Source organism: Oryzias latipes, chromosome 12 (genome assembly GCF_002234675.1).
Source record: "Oryzias latipes chromosome 12, ASM223467v1".
Lineage (NCBI taxonomy): Eukaryota > Metazoa > Chordata > Actinopteri > Beloniformes > Adrianichthyidae > Oryzias > Oryzias latipes.
This window is the reverse complement of record NC_019870.2, coordinates 9,195,423-9,219,363: the sequence shown is the minus strand read 5'-3', so window position 1 is coordinate 9,219,363 and position 23,941 is coordinate 9,195,423.

Sequence of the window (23,941 nt, the reverse complement as noted above, 5' to 3'; positions counted from 1 at the left end):
TAATTTTCTAATTCCTAACAGTCAGGCTGTGCACAAGGAGTGCAGACTGATGACGTGAACAGCACTAGCAGGCTCCTTGCTAAAGGTTCCGGAGGAAGAAGGAAAAAAAATAAATATTTGTACGACGTAACTGTGTCTCACCTACTTCCCCCATCCATGTTTTATAAATGTTTGCTACGACCTGTCGCTCCTAGTGTGCTCGTAGAAAATCATTTGTCTAAACACTTAAGCTCTATAGTGTGCTCGTAGAAAATCATTTGTCTAAACACTTAAGCTCTATGGGCTTGCTAGACCGTCTACCACCTTGATATTTTGTGCTGGCTACCTATGTACCCATTTTTCGGTCGCATCCACCCCTCAAGGGCAGTTGTGACTAAGGGTTTAAATGTTTCAAATTTAACCCTTGTGCTATCCTAGGCACTTTAACATTGGGAGTTGGGTCATCTAGACCCACTAGACAGTGCGCTGAACCTTTCTTTCTTCAATGATTTGTGATCTTCACTGGTGTCCATGGATTACATGAAATCTTTCCACCTTTATCCACCTTTGTCATGGTAGGGAGAACACGTCAAAGTAAGGGTGGGGTCATCTAAGATAGCACAAGGGTTAAAGTTTAAAAGACCCCATTTTTTTTGTCTTTAATAACAAATAACAATAAAGAACCCAATTATTAGAATTATTTAAACAACCTCTCCTTTAAATACCAAACATTGTTGTTCTAGAGTGGGAAAGGCCTCCATGAAGCCGGACTCCGTGGTGCTCCAGTGCTCCTCTGAGTGATCGGGATCACACTTTGCTGGGGGGGATCGGATTTTCTCCCTCCTTTCGGACCACCAGTCATTAGACGAGTCCATGTCTGAGAGGTTAAGCCGTGTCTGAAGGAGCACCAAAGACGCACAAGGCATGCTCCACATGCACGCACATACAAGCACGCTCTCACAGTTTGACGTCCAGATGCATCTTTTTTAAGGGCTGCATCTGCAGGGAGGCATGTGGCCCTAATGGCAGAGACCCAAGCTGCTTATTGATGGGCAGATTTAGCCTCTATTCATTTCACTCAGGCATTCCTTTGTCAAGCCTCCCCCCGCGACACACAAACACACTGTTAGATGATGGCAGCAGGGGTTGGAGACCTGCAGGTGCAACAAGCTGGAAAGAAAGGCTACACTTCACATTAAGAAGTTTTCTGAATTCTTGTTTCAGTTTTATTTTCTGTCCTTATTCTTCACCTCCCTTAGAGAGAGTGCAGAAAGATTTTAAGCAGGAAATCTGATCAAAAATAAAGTGCTGAGTGGTTTTGGGATGATAAAGCAGTTTCTCAGCTCTTTATTAATATTCATATTTACAGACTCTTGCACCTGCAAGATATCTGTCTTTGTGTGGAATATCTGCCTCCTTCCCAGACAAACTGCATCAATACATCTGGGTGTTCTGACAACAGAGCTGATAATAGAAGAGGAATTAGGTAACACATATTTTGTGGAAGTTTCATCTCCATGACCAACACATTCTGGTCAATTCTGAAGGAGTTTAGATGTCAGTTAGATGCTCTTAACAGCGATGTGCTGGCAGCTGAAAATATTTGATAGAAAATGTACAAGAAATGCAAAAGAATTCTGCGTTGGCATTCCACTTTTGTGAATAAATCAAATGCTCAGTTAACCTGGAGTTACTACAGCTAACGATGGGGGGGGATTTTCCTGAACGCCTTTAGAGTGGGGGGGTGTCTATAACATGTTCTTGAACCCGTGTATAGGCCATGGTGTTCATACTGTACAAGCAGTGAGGGATTTCTTCTTTACTAGTCCATGTCCACCACCTACGGTGGAAAGAGGCTTGGTGTGAAATGTCGAAGCGGTGCAAATCTTGCGAATCTTGCTCCAGTCTTTTCCATTACAACTCTATTCCGATATACGAAAGACTTGGTGTCATGTAATTCTGGCGAGGCACAAACTGCAATCATTAAATTCTCCTTCTTGATCAATTTGTAAATGGTTTCCATGAATGAAAGGGGAGGCCATCGTGCAATCAATGGCACTGTGCTTTGCACGTGGAGCCAGAAAACGGTCGTAAAAACTTGTGTAGCTGCGTGTGAACGCAAGAGTTTTGAACCCGGAACACATTAACATGCATTTACACAGACTTTTCCCTGGAACTGCTCATTCGAACGTGTATTGCCGAGGGCAGTGGGAACGTAGTTTGAGATCTATCAATTGTTATTTATGGTAAATGATAAATGGATACATAAAGATAGAAACATATACATAGGCAGCGCTTTACTACCTTCTAAGAAGGCCCAAAGTTCTTTACACTCACAGTTCCACTCAGCCACTCATATTCACACAGCGATGGTCGATCTACTGTCAAACACTGGCACCACCAGGAGCAAAGTGTTCAGTGTCTTGCCCAAGAACACATCGACACATGGACAGGGATTCAAGCTGCGATCAGAAGTCGGCTGATTTACCTCTGCACCACAGCCTTCCCATACAAAGAACTGCTTTGTTTTTTATTATTAAGCATTTAAAGTAGTTGCTCTTTTGGTTCATTTCTGTTATTTGGTCCACTAGACATGCCTTCACACTGACAGGAAACTGAGACGCTTGTTTGGATACAAACCAGAGATTGTCTACTATTGAGCTGAGATCAATTTTCTCACCTGATACTCGATATGGGATCCAAGAAAACCAAACTTGTTTAAGTTCTCCTGGGCCAGTTTCCTCAAGTATCTTACATCTTAAACATTTTAAAGTCCTTTTTCTTCATTCAGATAAATGGCGTATACTTATAAAGCGCTTTACTTCTTTCTTAGAAGTCCCAAAGCACTTTACAGTGGCAGTCATTCACCCATGCACACACACATTCACACAATGACGGCGGCTTCACTGCTGAACACTGGCATCAACCTATCACCACCAGGAACAATGTGGGGTTCAGTGTCTTGTCTGAGGACACTTCGACACACAGGTGGGGAAAGGTGGGAACCGAACCTGTGATCGTCCGATCAGATGTGGCCACGTTTCATCCCAACAGCACCATAACAGGGAAAAGTCAGCTTGTTTTTCATGATGAGAGATTTGTAGTTAATGCTAATTTGTTTCTGCTGGGATTCTGTGAAAATCTCTCACAAATTATTCCAAAGTATGCATGCTTCCAAAGCTTTATTAATGAAAAAGTTACTGCTTGTTTGATTTTTCAATGAAAACTTGATAGCATTTGGCCGGAAAGAACAGCAGAGCTTCAGGATGTCCTCAGAAGCAGACAGAACTAGTGTTTTAGCCTGAAGGAATCCTGTGTTTATACTCTCACCTGGATTTTTTTCCCCTCCTGACTCTCTCAATCTGCCTTGACTTTGATCCATAATGGCTCAGAGCTTCTAGATAACACGCTTCAGTGACGCAGAGTGAAAAAGAGGACTTTCCCAGGATCCATTTTGCTTGTTCCGAGGTGTAAACAAGAAGAAATTAGCATTCAGGACACAGCAATCCATAGCTTTCTGAATACTGAAGATGAAAGTTGTGAGAAAAAGTAATGTGTTTTTAAGCCTTGGGGAAAAAGGAGCTGAAACGCATTTCAGTCAGGTCTAAAGACAGCAGATGGAGCAGAGCGGAGAGGCCGACGAGGATATTGGTGCAAACTGAGTGACCGGTAGCAGTTTCCAGAGTCAGTGACCTACAAAGAGAGGCTCGTGCAGAACATGGAGGAGAAGAGAACAGGGATTCTCATTTCTACAGGGTGTCATTCAAATGTGGAATGGAGTGACACTTCAATTAACTCTGCATCCTGCAGAAAAGTTTACCTTGGTCTTCAGAAAGGGGCTGTGTTTTGGCTCATCTGCTAGGATTAGCTTATCATATTTCCAATCTCAGACCTGTCACCATGGTGTCACTGCTCTGCAGCTGCAAGTCAGGATGATGGTTCTTCTTCCCTATTCTTCACCTTTTTTATCCCTCAGCTTTTAGAGTGTCTTTCCTCCTCCTAACATCTTCCTTTTTTCGCACATGAAGCTTTTTCACCCCCTCCTGTTTGTCTGTTGCAGCTCAGCTACTTTAAAAGTGTCATGGATTTGTGCTTTTTTCCTTGAAAAGGTCATTTGGTTCTTCTCAGCATTCCACCTCAGGGCTGGGTAGCACCAGTGGTTTGTGCCTGCAGACGGTGTTGGCCCCTGGTCAGCCAGCAGCTGAAATAGCTTTTGGCAGGAAACCAAACCTTTGTATTCCTCTGGAGCCTGCAGTTGGTTGGTTTTGTTTTTGAGGTTTTTCATCTAGAAGAGTAAAAATGGGTTGGAATCTAGTTGAAAAACCTCCAAAAGAAAGACTCAAATGTTGGTAAAGTTCTGCAGCAGAACCAGTAAAAAATGGAGATTGATCCAGATGTTGCAGTCGTACTGCTTTGGCTGTCCTTCCTCTGAAGTAAAGCACCAGCAGATGATGGAGGAATGCAGGCAGATGTTCAGCATTACCGTATGAAGGCCAACTTTTGCTCAGCTTCATGATGGTGGTTCTGGGGACTAAACAAAGTCTGGTTGCTCCACAGCCAGAAGTCTGCAGTGATAAAAAAGACCACATTTTTTACTTTTATTTACTACATAAAACATCAACTGATGTGATAGTTTTTCATGGGAATTGTGGCATCATCTGTGTATTGAACATTTGAACTGAATAAGACTCATGAAATGTTCTTAAATATTAAAAGCTTAGTCATGATTGGCAAGGAATCACTTGCACACACTTTGCATTTTCCTATTAATTTCGAACTAACATAAAAGCGTTTCCAGTGGTCTTTTAATTATGATTATGCTATTTATTGCCAAAATTTTACAATCTTGTGTCATTTTCTAGGACATAGTCTCTGCACAGTGACAGTACATCTGAAACTCCCGTCTGAGGTGAGGGTGGGACCTTGATGTGGAGTAACAACCCCCTCCCCCTCCCCATTGCTGAGAGCTCATTTGGGAGCTTGTGGCCCACCCAGCTTATTTTCTACATCACAAATAAGATCTTTTTCCAGCTGCATTTTTTCCCCATCTGCTCCCGATTCACAATGATTTGAATGAAGAAAAGCTTAAGTTTCTTTACATATGTCCTTCATCTTTAGAAAAATGCCACAAGAACACGTTAAAAAAACCAAAAACACAATTTTCATCACAGTGGGTTTATTATTAGAATGTGATGCAATCATAGTGGCTTTAAAACAAAATCCATCCGTCCATCTTCTGAACCTCTGTGTCACGGCGTTGCCTGATCCTATCCCAGCTACCTTTGGTGAGGTACACCCTCAAAAGTTCGCCAACCTGCCGTAGGGCCAAAATAAAATACATGAGTAAATGATTCAAACTTTGTGTTAACATTATGATTGTTTCTCAGGCAGTTGAGCAGTTCGTCCAATGATCGAAGTGTCGGCGGTTCGATCCCCGCTCCCCCCAGTCAACTTTCGTGTCCTTGGGCAGAACACTCCACCCTCCTTACCTCTAGTGTGGTTCTACTGGTGTGTGAATGTGTATGAATGTCCCGGTGATGGTCAGAGCGGCCGTAGGCGCAAACTGGCAACCACGCCTCTGTCAGTCTGGCCCAGGGCAGCTGAGGCCTCATCAGTAGCTTACAATCCCCAAGTATGAATGAGGAGTGAATGAATAATAGACACACTGTAAGCTGTAGATAAACCTAATCCATTATTATTATTAACAGTAAAATTTGTATTTGTTTTTAAGACATATTACTATGTTATTTTTTTAAACTACATTGTCAAGTCACTTTTCTAAAAAGGTTTTAATGTGAAAATCTGGTTACATGAAGAAAACACCTACTTTGTACAATTTCCAAACATAAAATTAACTTGATTCAATTCTGTTCACATCAAAGGTTGTTTTAAGCCTATATGGTTTTTGTTTTGCAAGAAAACATGAAATCAAACTTTCTTTTTTCAGTCAAGCCCTGTTGTGTTTTCAGATAGAGCTGATATAATGGACCTTTAGGGTCCATTGAAGAGTTTTATGTGTAATCTTGCATACCGAGCGTGTGTTTAGGTTACTGTGGAGAAGAATGGATCCCTTATTAAAAAGAAACCTCCTGCAGGACCGGGCCTGGTGACGGCCGACCATCTGCTGGAAGCTGCGGTCAAAGTTAACTGGGACAGGAAAGAGGCAAAAGAACATACACACACACACACACACACAAAAACTGGAACATATTTTAGCCTTCACTTGGAGAGGTGGGGGCGGTGACACTGAAAGCAAATGCACACAGTTCCTTATTCATACCTGGGAGCTGCCCACAGGAGAAACTGGAGTTAGGAAGTCTCCAGATTCAGGGCAAACACTGGTGAGTATCTGTCCCGCCTAGTTTCTGCTAGTCTCTGGACTTGAACCACCAACTTTTCAGGTAAAGGTGCATGTTAGTAAAGACCGAACCACCAATTTTCCCCAGCATTTCCTATGCTGTAACCCTTGTGCTATCTTAGATGACCCCACCCTTACATTGACGTGTTTTCCTACCATGACAAAGGTGGATAAAGGAGGAAAGATTTCATGTAATCCATGGACACCAGTGAAGATCATAAATCATTAAAGAAAAAAGGTTCAGAGCACTGTCTAGTGGGTCTAGATCAGTGTTTTTCAACCAGTGTGCCGCGGCACACTAGTGTGCCGTGGGAGATGGCCAAGTGTGCCGTGGGAAATTGCCCTCATTAATCATTAACTGATCTAAAAACATTTCCCATCTCCAGGATTTTAGCTCTGTCTGTTCATCCAAACAGGCCCTGATAAAACACTGAGGAGTTAGGAATATAAAAGATCGTAAAATACCTTTTGTAGCAATAGGAATTGCTTGTTTAGTTTTGGGAGTTTGTGCAGGGAAAGCGACATTAAACACCTTTTCTTTGCGTTTATTTTATTTTATTAAAGACATTTTGATAAGAATGACGTACCGCGATTCAGCTGCACCTTCGGCTGTATTTTGGAAAAGTCCCGTCTTGGGGGGGTTAATCACATGTCATCGGTCTGACCAATCAGAAGTGCTTAAAGTCTTCACTTCCTTGTCCCGATTTAGCTCGTAAAGTCGGTCAGTTCTAACAGAAATACCAGCTAAAGCTCGTCTTTAGCGGTGTAGCTTTCCACAGAATCCGGTATCAGACCGTGGAACAAGTGAACAAAACAATGAAGCTCCGAAAACCGATATTCGGCCGTTTTATGCACTACATTTCCCATGATGCATTGGGTTGTGAGAGTGACAGCGCAAAAGGAGATCTGTTGTTAAACGTCTTGAAACTAACGAACACACAAACTGTTTTTAAATCTTCTAACTTAACTTTTATTGCATCTTTTAGAAAAAAACAGCTGCAGTTTCCAGCTTTTTCTGTAACAATTATTTCAAAAATGCATGTGAGATTGTGCAGGGGCTGTAGATCAATACAGACTATGAGTTTCTCCTTTTTTTTAATTTTTGGATGCTGGTGTGCCGCGGAATTTTTTTTAAGGTTAAAGTGTGCCGGGGCTCTGAAAAGGTTGAAAAACACTGGTCTAGATGACCCAACTCCCAATGTTAAAGTGCCTTGGATAGCACAAGGGTTAAAAGAAAGATCTGCAACAAGGAGAGATACAGAACGTACGGATGTGAAAGAGAGGAAAGGCCACCAGTAAAGAAGTAAATACGCATCATTAAATGATGCTTAACCACCTGAACCTCTTTAAGAGTCTTTTTTAGCCCCTTTGTCTGATTTTGTAAATCAGTGGCAAAACAGGAATGCCATGAAAAGCTTTTAGACATAATGTCAGGACATCTGAGTGACACTGGAGATAAATGATGCTGCAACATTATTATTGTTATTATTATTAGTTACTTGTTTGTAGATGTGGAGGTGGAGGTTTGTTCTGGAGAAGAATGAATGAAAGTCAGCAGCAGCGAGACAGTATCTGTGTGAGGGACTCAAGTGGAACCGTGACGTTACAGGGAGCAGAGGTGGAGAAGGAGGAGGAGTTTAAGAACCTAGGGACAACAATCCAGACCAACAGTGTGGAAAAACAGGTTGGATAGAGGAAGGTTTCAGGTGTGATCTGTGACAGAAGAATGTCAACACGAATGAAAGGAAAGGTGTAGAAGAGCAGCCATGTTGTTGGTTTGGAAAATGATGCAGAAACAGAAGGCAGAGCTGGAGGCAGCAGAAATGAAAATGATGAGGTTCTCTGTGGAAGGGAAGAAGATGGATTGAATCAGGGAATGAATCCATCAGAGGAACAGCCTATGGTAGATGTTTTGGAGATTGAGATAGTTTGGACTAATTGAGAAGAGGTGCAGTGATGATGTTGATTAAAGGGTGCTAGAAAGAGAAGATTGTGGAAGAAAGGAGGACATGACAGTGGTTGGTGTGATCAAGGAGGAAGGAGAGTATTGAGTTATTGAGAGGTGAACAAGTTGCTGTGGCAACCCCAAAGTGAAGCATCTGAAGGGCCAAAGGTTATTTTCTTTCAAATGTTACTGCATAAGAGCTTTTCACATCAGAGAACAAAAAATATCCTTAATATAATAAAGCATAATATTTATATTGATGTCAAATTTAGCACAGCTTACAATTATTTCAATAAAATCTCTATAAAACATGTCAGCGTGCATCAACTCGCTGTGCAGCCTGATCAGACCCATAAAACAGACAAGATTAATCATTTATCGTGGTTGGGTTAGGAACACAGACAGGAAATCTGTCTGAACCAGTTTCAGAGTTTGTCCCCAGAGTTTTACTCTCGATCAGCTGACACTCAGGTCTTTGAGGTCTGCTCACCTGCAGTCTTGCTTGTCTGAACTCTTTTTGCAAAGGCAACTGTCACAGAATCCCACATGTGCAGCTGCTGAACCAATCCCAGAGCTGCGTTCCTACGTTAGGGATCCTGTCAGAGGTCAGAGCTCTGTCCCCTCCTCTGGTCCCCGGCGGGAACTGTCTCCAGAGTACTGAATACGCTTCATCTCCCAGCAACCCCAGCGCATAGGTCCTGGATGCCGCACACCTGACTCCCTTTTGCAATAACTCACAGTCTGAGCCTCGCTCAGTGCAAAGTATTGTTTGTGCCACTCTGCGTGGATTACCGAGCGTTATATTTGGACCTGATCTTCTGATTTCCTGACCTGGTTTTGTCTCTGACTCCATCTGCCTGCCGCCGGCCCCGAATTTTGCCTAAACCCTGACCAATGCAGTTTCCTTTCTGATGCTCCCATGCTTGTTGTTAAACCCTCTGCCTGCCTGACCTTGATTTGGCTTTGTGGACTTTTAGCTGAGCTAATAAAACCTGCTGCAATTGGAACCAGCCGTCTGCCAGTTTTGTGACAGATGCATTTCCTCTTCTCTGTTTAAGGCCGCAGAGTGTCACCCAAAAGGGAAAAGGTTTAGCAAAGAAACACAGCATGGGGGAAAAAAAAGTGGACAAACGCTATTCACCTTTGAAAAATCAATGAAAAAAAATAGTTTTCTAATCACAATTTAGGAATAATGTGTTTTAGTTCTTTTTTTCAATAATTTCCTTCTAAGTAAGCCGTTTTCACTCGCTCCAATTCTCGTATATAGCTAATGATTCTTAATAGAATCTCACAGAGTTTGTACGTGTTTTATTGGGGCACACACTTGGGACTGCTGCCCAACTATGTAGCCACAAGAGGGCCCGAGTCTGGGTCTTCCTGTGCTGGTCCCCAGCCCGGATAAAGCACAGGGTTGTGTCAGGAAGGGCATCCAACGTACAAATCTCTGCAAAACCACATGTGTGAATCAGTGAAAGCTGATTCGCCGGAATGACCCCTGAAGTGATGTGCTGAAAGGTGAAGAAAAAAAAAGAGAGGAACACTTGATGATTATTTCTTCCATCATTAAACGAGTTGTAGATTGCAGTGGCAGATTCATAGTATAGGCATTGAGCTCTGACGCCTTCAGAGAGCTCTGTCACCGCATACTTCAAAAACAAAGATGGCACAGAGTCCTGAATGTCAGATGTTTAAAGACAGATTCCACCCGAAACTCCCCAAAGAGCTTTTAATGACTGTCATCTTATATGGAGTCTCTGTATCATCTGACTCACGAAATATCAAACAGACTCGTCTTTGATCGGGAATCTTTCGCAATGGTTGGCTCACGGCACATCTTCCAAGGAAAAGATGGAATTCTGTGACCAAATTCCAGTCCTGGGAAAAGCAGCATGTTGTTTTTCCTCTTGTGTGTTCATTGTGCTGTACATTTGTCCTCGGGGACCACAAAAATGGCTGGACTCAACTTGAGAGCATGCTCAGACGTTTTCGAAAGTCTGTGATTTTTCTTTTCCTTTCTTTTCCGGTTTGACTCATGCAGGATGTTTTCTCATTCTTGTCCTCTCTTTGTTGCCCTCTTGGTCTACCGTTCTTTAAAAATGCATATCTGTCTTACCCCTCCGTGACAAACAGGCCAATCACATGACTTCACAGAGCAAACAATCCAGCCGAGCATGCAGGCTCAAACTTAAACTCATCTTGGGATTCTTGGAAGTTGCTGGATAAAATGGATAAAACATTCATAAAGGTTGAACTTTTAGAAGTTATCCTCCTCCATAAATCACTGCTGCTTTTCCCGAATCCTACTTTTACAAAAAAAAAAAAATTATTTAACTTCTTTAAATCTTAAAGACCCGCTTATGCCGCTTATGCCTCTGGATGTTGGGGGGGCCCCTGTAGGGGGGCCTTCTCTGCGCCTGGCTGGTTGGGTGGGCGGTCCCCTCCTCCCCCCCTCCCGGGCTGCCTGGGTTCCGATGCTGGGGGGCTCCTGGCCTGGGGGTCTCTCCTCCCCTCTCATGGTCTGGTCTGGCTGGGTAGGATCTGGTTCCCCTTATGAACACACGGTTCACGTCTGCAGCATGCATGTATCTCCACCCCCACGTGCACACTGCCACACTGCTCCCTATCTGCTTCATCCCTCCTCCTAACCCACACTGTATTGATGGACAGATATTTTTCGCTCATCTTCGTGTCAGATTTTCACCTTTGATGTAATGTCTTTCCAGCAGATCTGGTATAATTGTTACAGCTTAAACTAATAACTCATTCAAATCAGTGCTTGTTTCCCCCACTTTTTCACCTTTCTTCCTTTTACTCTCTTCCACCCCCCCCCCCCCCTCACATTCTTTCCCTCTCCCTCCCCACACACACTAAAATGAAAAAATGAATAAAAAAATAATTCAACAAAAAGGGGTTTATACAAATCTACACTCTGGCTTTTAAAGTTCTATAACCTCTTTTTGTGATAGTAAAACCTGTCCAACACAAAAGGCTTTCAGCTCTAATCTGTTTGCTCAGCTGTTGGACAGAACAAGTAAAAAATAAATAAATAAATAAATAAATAAATAAATCTTAAAGACAGACTCCTCTAAAAATGTGTGTTTTCTGTGTTTTGAAGATGTTCTGAGAGTTGTTGTTTTTTTGAGGATGGATGACATAAAATAAGAAAATTTAAATTCAATTTTATGAGAATTTCTTTTTCCAAATTACTGTGAATCAAGAGCAAACGAAAAGATGCAATTTGAAAAAAAACGATGTAGATGTAGAAAAAAAAAACACTAAGTGGGCTACAAGCTCTCTTCTTCGCTCCATTATGATGCATCCACTTGTAGAAGATTAGATCTACATGTAAGTACATCTTCATTTTCCTCACAAATTCCTACTGCTCTGCAGAACCTAGAAAACGACACCGATTTTTTTATTTTGGCCAAAAATGGCATAATCATAATTAAAAGACCACTGAAACACTTTTCAAAATAGGCCAAAAGATCAGAGTGGGACTTTAATGAGCCATCAATGCTATCATACCTGCTTTTTAAACACTTTTTCATATATTTCTGTTTGAAATGTTGTTTGTGGCTTCATGTTTTTACTAGAATACTTGAAAAAAAAATCCCTCCTTTTTTCCCATCCCTCTGCTGGTTTCCTTCAATCTGTTGAGAAAGGTTCATGGGTCACCGGAGAGGCAACAGGAGAAAGACGGAAAAAGAAGAAATGTGCAGAATTTGACTCAGCCTTTCCCTCAGTTATGTAAACAACAACATCGGAGAGATGCAGCGTCAAGCTGAACTACAAAAAGCCACAGCTGCATCGAGCAGAACTCATAAACTCACTTTAGTATAAATAATTGTCTATACAACATTAACGCAAAGTATTTTACAGACATAAAATAATGAAAAATGAAACATCAGAACTTCCTGCTCCTAACATTATGAAACATGACTAACACATGTGGAAGCAGAGAAAAACTCCAAAAAGGAAAGCTGCTAAAATCATCTGTTAGATGTTTTAAAGGGGCTGCACAGTCATGCAGTGGTAAGCGCTTTTGCTTCACAGCGGCAAGGCCCTGGTTGAAATCCCAGCTGGGATCTTTCTGTGTGCAGTTTGCTTGTCCTCCTCATGAATGCGTGGGTTTTCTTTGGGAACTCCAGCTTCCTTCAAAGCTCACATTCCAAAAAACATAAAAAACATTGATTACTAATTGTCTCTAGGTGTGAATGGTGATGTGTGTGGGTGTGTGACTGGTTAGTGCTGCGAAACGCTGGTGACCTGCCCAGAGTGTACCCAGCCTTCACCCAAAAGTAGTCAGGTTTTCTTCTGGCAACCCTGTGACCTAGAAAGGGATACAGCTGGTTCAAAAAATGGATGGATGGAGGTTTTGGAGAAGTCAGATTTCTTTTTAGAAATAGAAGACACTGACTTCTATTTATGATATTGTTACTATTATGATTAAAAAACCTCAAATGTGTTTTTTTTGGGCATAAATAGGACAAACAAAAAGAAAAAAAGAGCTTTTTTTAAAATAATAAATAGTTCATATGACTTTCTTTCAAAATAAGGCATCATGTGTCCTGTGGCTGCAAAGAATTGTGCGTTTGAATTATCTGTCCTTATAGTAAAGACAATTTAAAGAAGGCTCTGGATTTTTTTGTGAAATTACTTAATTTAAACTTTTTTTAAAAGGAGATGCCTCTTTATTTCCAACTCACAGAGCTCACCGACTCTTTACAAACGGAGAATTTGCCCCTGCGGTCTTCCTTTGCTGCAGGATAAGTGATTTAACTTGATAATTTTATCATCAAGCTCAGATCCTGCTTGTGTTTCTGTCAGAATCTCTGCAGGTTGAATGTTCAAAGCAGAAGCACAGATCTGCAAACATTCAGTTTTCTAAATGAAAAGACTGAAAAACACAGACGGGTTTGTGGGCAGTTAAAGAGCCTTCTCTGTCAGAGTGAAACTGTTGTCTTTGACTGATGTTATCTTAACATGACTATCCAGAAAGAGGCCATTTGAACCGAGACCTACCCCTTTTGACTTTAAAGATTCAGAGAGAAGGTCTTCTTTTTTTAGGGTTAAGGTGATCAGTGCAAGTTTGTGTGTCATAAATATAAAAAACGTTTTCAAATTATGTCTGAAGGCTCAATTTTCACATTGGAAAAAATAAACAAATGTAAAAGTTTAACCAATTGGGTGTAACGATGAATTTATTTATTTTTCTACAATCCAACCAGACCGATCTGTCTGAGGCAAGTTGTTAATCTAATCAATCTACACCACTGTAAATCCATTTCACAATAAAATACATCGATTACCATATAATCGATCTTGAAAAATAACATTTAGTTTAAATTAAAGTAAGTTTATTTTTACTTTAATGTAAAAATGACAACACACACATGATCAGTCCATCATTCCAGTCCAATGTGAGGAAACACTTTGAATTTTGCAAACACACGTGACCATAGAGTATGGTGGAATGTTCTAATAATGTTCTGTTTGTATTATTATGGAGTTTATTGAACTAAAATGGGAATGGATTATCCATTCATTCTCGTTTGTTTTTTACACATTCAATATAATGCTTAATTATCTTGTAAGACATACAAGGAATGTGGAAGACCTCATTAGTCTCATTAGTGCATTAGTCTCCTTGGCTAAAGATGCATTAGATGGTTTTTAGGTCAGAGAATCGGATCATTCAAAATGAATCAAAAATGTATAAATTGTTTTAGGAACCACAAATTTTGATATGAATCAAATCGTCATTAACATGAATCACTACACCCCGAAAACTAAACCATCTGAAAACATCACAGAGCTCAGGACAGTCTCATCTAAAAGGAGCTTTATTTTGAAAGGGGGAAAAGCATGGAGGAAAGTCCGCTGGTTTCTCTGATCCTCTGGCATTGTAAAAAAAAAACTAGAACTCTGTTTGTGGACCAAACAGGCCAGTGTTAAAGCAACTGTCCTTTCTTGCTCATTCATGCATAGATAATATGTTGGTTTCTGAACTGGTTGTTTCTTCTCTAAAAAACACTTTGGAAAAATAACATTGAACTGAGAAAAACAGATGGAATGGATTAGATAAGGCCAATCTGAACTGCCCTTAACCAGATCCTCTCTTTTCCATTTTTAATGTTTTTCAAAAGGCATCCTTAGATGACCCCTGATTTATTTTTATAGCCTGTTTCTCTGATGACCTCTCAAAAGCAGAAACACTCCATATTTCCTTTTATTAGGACACAAATCAGTCTTCTGATGACCAGGCAGTCAAGGAGGCTGTTTCCAGCTCATGTGGAGAGGCACTGATCCATTATTGCTCTTTATGTCAGAGTATCAAGAGTTTCGATTCTTTTCTGTTCTGTTCATTTTTGTCAGATTTTCCGAATATTTTTTTTTCTTTACCCATTTGGATCTTGTTGGAGTTTATTTGGACAGTTCTGGTTGATTTTTTTTGCTTCCATTGATTTTTTTTGTTTCATAGTTCCTAAAAATATATTGCTGTTTTCTTAATGTGGTTAAATTTGACCCACATGTGTTAATAAACTGCCTTCCCAATGTCATTTTCCCAAGTCTTTTGATCATGTCCAATGTTCCATGTCCAGAACAAGCATTAAATAGTGATATTTTCAGAAATAATTGAGGTGTCATATATTTATGTGAAATTTCACAGTCTGTATTTGGTATTTCCTGGTTTGTTACGTTGCCATGCATTCAGACTCATTCCAGCTGATGCAAACACAGCAAACTCGATTCCCTCTGCAGCCTCGTGTGACATGACATGACTCCTTCATGATTACACACCTTCAAATGTGCATCTGTGGTCATGAATATAAACTCAATTCTCCATGAAGAAATGAGTTTCGACAGTAGCAGCAATATTCACACTATATCTCAACCAAGACATGCATGAATGAATATTATTATGCGGTCAAAAAGGGGGGAAAAAAGGAACGACTATGTTTGGAAAAAGGAGAAATTTAAAATGAAATGAAGAACTGGTGGTTTGAACATTCATCGGATGAAAAGAAGTTAATTTTTTATCATCACAGATAGTGTTCTGGATTAAATAAATCCCTATATTTGTATTGAAACAAGCCACAACATTCAACTTCCGTGCAGCAAATCCACAGTTTGATGCAGATCTTGATAATGCGCATGCAGCTGGAGGGTGACTAAAGTCTGTAAATGCTCCTCCAGGTCCGCTCTGCTGGTTGAGCGGTTGACATGTTAGTTTCTAAGAGGACTCACATGCTCCGTGTGACTGCTGTCATCTTCACACGTTGGCCACGCGCGGTCTTAGCAGCACTTCCTCTCCAGCGAATCTTCAGATCTGACACGTAGAGCTGCATCTGCGCTTCCTGAGAAGGTTAAGAGGTCAGTTTTGATCTTCTTCTTTCAGTGTCTTGGTTTCAGTAATTAGAGAACGAAGTTCCTTTTTAGTTTTTTGGCAAAGTTACCAGCGTGCAGACAGAGAGCGCTCACAGAAACTTGCAGATGCATTCAACCTTCTTGCACAGATGTCTTCCTCCAAAAGAGGATCAACCAAGACAAAACAAAAACTAATTTTAAACACTTCAGAATGTTCTGGATGCCTGAAGACTTTACTTTCACTCAAGTTTCATGTGAGTTGAAACCGAAGACCTTCAGTGACAAAGAGTTGCATTAGCTTTGATGAGAAACCAGAAAGTAAAAAAACAGGAACTACAAGGAGACCTCTTCAGGCTTGAAGGTTGAACTGTTCTGTGAAAAGTCACACAGTCCAACGAGCTCTGAAAGAACACAGCAAAGAGGAAACAGAAGTCAGATTACGCTAACCAGCTGCATAAGGAGAAGAAAAGCTTCACTTTTGAAATAAGTTTGGGGTTCTAGTTTAAAATGTTGACCAAAGATCACTGTTGAGCTAGGTTCACACCGGGCATGTGACGCAGGTTCAAGAATGCCCAAAAAACACACACTTGGCCCACGGTGTTCACACTGGACAAGCATGGGGAGGCTTCTTCCTCTTTGTCTTTTCTACTGCTCAGTAACTCATGTCTGCCAGTGCAAATCTAGCGGATCTTGCTCCAGGTGTTTTCTTTTACAGCCCTTTTCCGATATCCCGACATACCCCACTGTGAACAGATTCTCCTTATTGATCCATATTCAAATGTTTGGCAAACGTCACTACCAAATTCGAGACCCTGATTGATCAAAGTTCGCCCTAATTTAACTTTCAATGTGTGTTCAATGGCCGAACGTTTTGTATGTAGAGCTTGAAAATTGTTGTAGTAATTTGTGAACGCTGAGAGTTTTGAATATGCCTTTACATGGACTTAGAAGACATAGAAGTGGTCACTTGAACGCACGTTGCAGAGGGCCATGTGAACGTGGCTTTATGGATGGAGGAAGAAGAGAAAGCTTGGAGGCCCTGAAACACCAGGGAAGATTATGCTGCTGCTGTTTAAGGTAGCATTTGAGAAAAACAAAAAACTCAACAACTAAATGGTTTACTTCAACTGAAATACCAGTGAGCACCTTTAAATGACATCAATGTCGAAGTCCTGAAGAGGTCATGGAAACCCCAGAGTTATATCCTGACATAAATCAAAGGGTGGAGCTTTAAAAACAACAACAAAACAAGTCAGACATATTTCACAAATGAGTCAAAATTCCTGGAAGAAACCATCAAGTCTACCTAGTTGCCTATTCATGCAGACCTGCTTCAGGCAAAAAAAATAAAAACAAATAACTTCTCTTCTTCAAAGCAGATCCTGGGACCAAAAAGAGGAGGAGCCAATGAAGCAGAAAAACAAGATATTTGTTTTAAGGTTCAACACCACAGACACAGAGCTGGGCTTCAAGCTGCCCCATAATGATGAAATACTTAAAATGATGGTGATCATCAGTCAGCAGTCTGGGTTACATCCAAGAAGAGAAGAACGACAAGCCAGGACTGAACGTTAGCTGGTTGACGAGAAAGAACAATAAACAGAGACAAACTCTGAAAGTGGATGACAGAAAAATAAATAATCCAATGTTTATTTAATTAAAAATGTATTTATGAATATGTTCATGAGCGGCATGAACAACTTGAATGCTGAATAAAAATGTCTAATCTCAAAGAAATTGGAAAATAAAATGTTGTCAACAGGACATAATTAGGAAGAAAATATTTTGAGAATTAATTTTGAAAATACTCTTTGTGACAAGAAGACCCAGAAAATAACTGCAAGAGGCTTGACCAAATGTTTTGTGTTACATTAACACAAATTAACACAAAACAAAACTGCCCTCCGGAGCAGGAGAGCATGTGAAGATGTGGATGATGGGAAATGAAGTTGGGCTTACTAAGCACTAATAGTTCTGATGAACTACTGCCGATCTGCAGAAACTATGTCCTAGAAAACGATGCAGGTTTTTCGATTTTGGCTACAAACAGCATAATCATTATTAAAGGACCACTGGGAATTCAAAACAGATCAAAAGATGATCCGCTAAAAGTATATAGATGAAGTATCTACATTTTGAATCACATCCATCTGAAAGCAAAAAGTTAAATGAATAACAAGAAATAAATACATACATTCATTACTGCACTGAACGTAATCCTTTATGTGCAGGAAAAAAGTTGCATTCAAAATCAGCTAAACTTCACGATTCTCCGAACCTGATGCTAAATATTGGTCCATACAGGTTTTTCCAATGGTTTTCACTGATAAGTTTAAAAAAAACCTAAAGTTTAGAGAATGTCAGATAAAAACCAGATGAGTTTTTCGATGCACTTCATCTCTGAAAGAAATTCCACACACTGTAATGACGTCTTTAAGTCATCACCAGGAGTTGAACACATGTTTGACCTTCTGCAACCCCTTTCAGTGCATTAGTCCAAACTTATCCCAACGACAAAACATCCCTTTGGGGGTTAATTATCCAAAGCTAAAATCACATTCTGGGTCATTTCTAAAGCCAGGTCTCCCACGTGTGGATGTTGAAGTGACACATTCAGGTGGGCATCAGTCTTAATCACATTTAAGGGACTAATCTTAACAGCGCTGACCTTCCCTGAGCTAATGACCCTTGTCATCACGCGGGTTCCACAGCAGCTCTCCACACCAGGGAGACTGTATAAACAACTGCTTCGCTTGAGCGGCCCTCAATCCCCGCTCCATAATGGCAGTTACCTTGGTGCGCAGATATCCATTATCATCAAGCAGCATTAATTTATCAGAAGGGATGAGGCATGAGAGTGCAGGGGGACAGAGCACAGCACAGCAGTGGCAGGAGCTCCCTCTGGTGTGATGAGAGAATCCCTCAGATCTTTTTCTCATCTTTTTATGTTTCTCTGCATATTTACAATTTAGTAGTTTTTAAAAGTTTGTCCAAATGTGATCTTTACACTCATTTGGTTGATTTTTCTTAAAGACCCACTCCGATTATCTTTTGATCTATTGTAAAATCGTTCCCGGTGGTCTTTTAATTATTTTACCAAGCCACACACATGTTTAAAGCGATAATTATTATGGCCCGCAGCACTCACAGAGTGCAAGGACCATATTGTAACTGGTACGAGGGTCGAACACTCAAAAAGGTCCAAAACGTCAAAAAAACGCGTCAAAACGCCAAAAAATGGGGTCAAAAGTCGCCCAAAGCACAAAACAACACGACAATTGTGTAACGCAACAAAAATACACACACACACGCACAACACCAACGCAAAAACGTAAAAATTGTAGTCGCAAAAATGACGACAAAAAAACAAAAAAGCCCCAAAAAGCCCTCAAAAGACAGGTTTAAAGCCAAAAAGACATGCCCAGCCTATAGTAAAAGACAGGCCGCATTGAAATACATAGGAAATCCTAACCGCAAAAACTTCTATATTGTTTTTCGAATGTTTATTATTATTGGTTGAATGCTGTAAAGCATTCAACCCTTTGTTTTTCTGTTTCTCTTTATTTCTTTATTGGTTGAATGCTGTAAAGCATTCAACCCTTTGTTTTTCTGTTTCTCTTTATTGGTTGAATGCTGTAAAGCATTCAACCCTTTGTTTTCCTGTTTCTCTTTATTTCATTATTATTATTTACACTATCTTCCGCTGTTTTTTGGCGTTTAACTACTTCTACAATTTTTAACCTATTTTAACCATTCTACTTTTAAAATGTTCATCTCTTTCATCTTATTTCTGCTATGACTTTTGGTTTTTCAAATCCTTTTACTTTTTAAGATATTCCAGGTTTTCCGGGAATTTTTGGTCCATTGAAATACATGGAGAATTTTTCGTTCAGAAGTTCACAGTTAAACTCCTTCTACAATTTTTCACCTATTTTAACCGTTCGACTATGAAAATGTTCAGCTCTTTCATCTTATTCTAGCTATGACATTTTGGTCCTTCAAATCTTTGAACTTTTCCAGATATTCCCGGATGTTCCCAGATTTTCCAATCTTTTTGCTCCATTGGCCACACCTTTGCTTCTTTAAACAATTGTAACTTTAACATTCTTTTGGCTAGAGACACCGTTCAAATATTGAAATGTTCACAAGGCTTTGGACTTCAACATAAGGCTCAAAATTATTATGGGATGGCAACACCACCTACAGTTTGGCGGCCATTTTGTGCCAAAATGTGAGGCAATTTAAAACTTCTTCAAACTTTCACCTATTTTTACCATTCTACTATTACAATGTTCAACCCTTTCAGCTTATTCCTTTCAGCTATGACTTTTGGTCCTTCAAATCCTTGAACTTTTCCAGATATTCCCGGATATTCCCAGATTTTCCAATCTTTTTGCTCCATTGGCCACACCTTTGCTTCTTTAAACAATTGTAACTTTAACATTCTTTTGGCTAGAGACACCGTTCAAATATTGAAATGTTCACAAGGTTTTGGACTTCAACATAAGGTTTAAAAATTATTATGGGATGGCAACACCACCTACAGTTTGGCGGCCATTTTGTGCCAAAATGTGAGGCAATTTTAAACTTCTTCAAACTTTCACGTATTTTTACCATTCTACTATTACAATGTTCAACCCTTTCATCTTATTCCTTTCAGCTATGACTTTTGGTCCTTCAAATCTTTAAACTGTTCCAGATATTCCCGGATATTCCCAGATTTTCCAATGTTTTTGCTCCATTGGCCACACCTTTGCTTCTTTAAACAATTGTAACTTTAACATTCTTTTGGCTAGAGACACCATTCAAATATTGAAATGTTCACAAGGTTTTGGACTTCAACATAAGGTTCAAAATTATTATGGGATGGCAACACCACCTACAGTTTTGCGGCCATTTTGTGCCAAAATGTGAGGCAATTTTAAACTTCTTCAAACTTTCACGTATTTTAATCCTTCTACTATTACAATGTTCAACCTTTTCAGCTTATTCCTTTCAGCTACGACTTTTAGTCTTTCAAATCTTTGAACTTTTCAAGATATTCCAAGATTTTCCAGGATTTTCCAAGATTTCCAAGATTTGCTTCATTTAAATACATGGAGAATCCTTGAAAACATTTGTTGCTTTCAAGCATTATAACTTTAACATGCTTTCAGCTAGAGGCACCGTTCAAACATTGAAATGCTCACAAGGCTTTGGACTTCAACATAAGGCTCAAAATTATTATGGGATGGCAACACCACCTACTGTATGGTGGGCATTTTTTGACAAAATCTGAAGCAAATGTTGCAATAAACTTCATCCATGGCTGGAACTGAACATATTGAAATTCACTGGATCTGGACATATAAGGAATGTGGGCGTGGTTAGCAAACAAAGCTCGTTGCTAAGGACGTCCAAAAGTTTACTTTTTCCGATTCATCTGAAACCGACGTTGATTTGTTCCTCATCTCCAGGCGACCCAAACATAAAATGGTTGCTATGGAGATAAAATCAATAGAAAAGCCGCCATTTTGAAAAGAGTGGATTTTCTATCAACTTAGAACATGTAGCTTTTACCAATATAATACTCTCAAACAACGTGTTTTTTGGAGTCAGTTGATGATGCTGATTCCAATGCTAGTACTTTTAGCCATTTTAGCAACATCTTCAAATTTTCAACAATTCAGCCATTTTTTCAACAATTTCAGCTTTCATGCTTAAGTCCTACAAATTTTGACCTATTTCAGCCATTCTACTATTACAATGTTCAACTTTTTCATCTTATTCCTGCTAGGAATTTTGCACCTTTAACCTTTCAAAAGGTTTTTCCAGTACAGTTCAGCCATTTCTTCAGCTAATTCAGCTTTCATTCAGCACTACAGCATTCAACCCTGCATTTTCTTCTGGAAATGCAGCTCCTTCTAGTTTATTATAGTATCTTCCGCCGTTTTTTGGCGTTTAACTCCTTCTACAATTTTTAACCGATTTTAACCATTCAACTTTTAAAATGTTCAGCTCTTTCATCTTATTTCTGCTATGACTTTTGGTTTTTCAAATCCTTTTACTTTTTAAGATATTCCAGGTTTTCCGGGAATTTTTGTTCCATTGAAATACATGGAGAATTTTTCGTTCAGAAGTTCACAGTTAAACTCCTTCTACAATTTTTCACCTATTTTAACCGTTCGACTATGAAAATGTTCAGCTCTTTCATCTTATTCTAGCTATGACATTTTGGTCCTTCAAATCTTTGAACTTTTCCAGATATTCCCGGATATTCCCAGATTTTCCAATGTTTTTGCTCCATTGGCCACACCTTTGCTTCTTTAAGCAATTGTAACTTTAACATTCTTTTGGCTAGAGACACCGTTCAAATATTGAAATGTTCACAAGGTTTTGGACTTCAACATAAGGTTCAAAATTATTATGGGATGGCAACACCACCTACAGTTTGGCGGCAATTTTGTGCCAAAATGTGAGGCAATTTTAAACTTCTTCAAACTTTCACGTATTTTAATCCTTCTACTATTACAATGTTCAACCCTTTCAGCTTATTCCTTTCAGCTATGACTTTTGGTCCTTCAAATCATTGAACTTTTCCAGATATTCCCGGATATTCCCAGATTTTCCAATCTTTTTGCTCCATTGGCCACACCTTTGCTTCTTTAAACAATTGTAACTTTAACATTCTTTTGGCTAGAGACACCGTTCAAATATTGAAATGTTCACAAGGTTTTGGACTTCAACATAAGGTTTAAAAATTATTATGGGATGGCAACACCACCTACAGTTTGGCGGCCATTTTGTGCCAAAATGTGAGGCAATTTTAAACTTCTTCAAACTTTCACCTATTTTTACCATTCTACTATTACAATGTTCAACCCTTTCATCTTATTCCTTTCAGCTATGACTTTTGGTCCTTCAAATCTTTGAACTTTTCCAGATATTCCCGGATATTCCCAGATTTTCCAATGTTTTTGCTCCATTGGCCACACCTTTGCTTCTTTAAACAATTGTAACTTTAACATTCTTTTGGCCAGAGACACCGTTCAAATATTGAAATGTTCACAAGGTTTTGGACTTCAACATAAGGTTCAAAATTATTATGGGATGGCAACACCACCTACAGTTTGGCAGCCATTTTGTGCCAAAATGTGAGGCAATTTTAAACTTCTTCAAACTTTCACGTATTTTAATCCTTCTACTATTACAATGTTCAACCCTTTCAGCTTATTCCTTTCAGCTACGACTTTTAGTCTTTCAAATCTTTGAACTTTTCAAGATATTCCAAGATTTTCCAGGATTTTCCAAGATTTTTGCTTCATTTAAATACATGGAGAATCCTTGAAAACCTTTGTTGCTTTCAAGCATTATAACTTTAACATGCTTTCAGCTAGAGGCACCGTTCAAACATTGAAATGCTCACAAGGCTTTGGACTTCAACATACGTTTTGAAATTATTATGGGATGGCAACACAACCTACTGTTTGGTGGGCATTTTTTGACAAAATCTGAAGCAAATGTTGCAATAAATTTCATCCATGGCTGGAACTGAACATATTGAAATTCACTGGATCTGGACATATAAGGAATGTGGGCGTGGTTAGCAAACAAAGCTCGTTGCTAAGGACGTCCAAAAATTTACTTTTTCCGATTCATCTGAAACCGACGTGGATTTGTTCCTCATCTCCAGGCGACTCAAACAATAAATGGTTGCTATGGAGATAAAATCAATAAAAAAGCCGCCATTTTGAAAAGAGTGGATTTTCTATCAACTTAGAACATGTAGCTTTTACCAATATAATACTCTCAAACAACGTGTTTTTTGGAGTCAGTTGATGATGCTGATTCCAATGCTAGTACTTTTAGCCATTTTAGCAACATCTTCAAATTTTCAACAATTCAGCCATTTTTTCAACAATTTCAGCTTTCATGCTTAAGTCCTACAAATTTTGACCTATTTCAGCCATTCTACTATTACAATGTTCAACTTTTTCAGCTTATTCCTGCTAGGACTTTTGCACCTTTAACTTTTCATGGTTCTTCCAGTACAGTTCAGCCATTTCTTCAGCTAATTCAGCTTTCATTCAGCAGTACAGCATTCAACCCTGCATTTTCTTCTGGAAATGCAGCTCCTTCTAGTTATTATTTACACTATCTTCCGCCGTTTTTTGACACTTAACTACTTCTACAATTTTTAACCTATTTTAACCATTCAACTTTTAAAATGTTCAGCTCCTTCAGCTTATTCCAGCTATGACTTTTGGTTTTTCAAATCCTTGTACTTTTTAAGATATTCCAGTTTTTCCGGG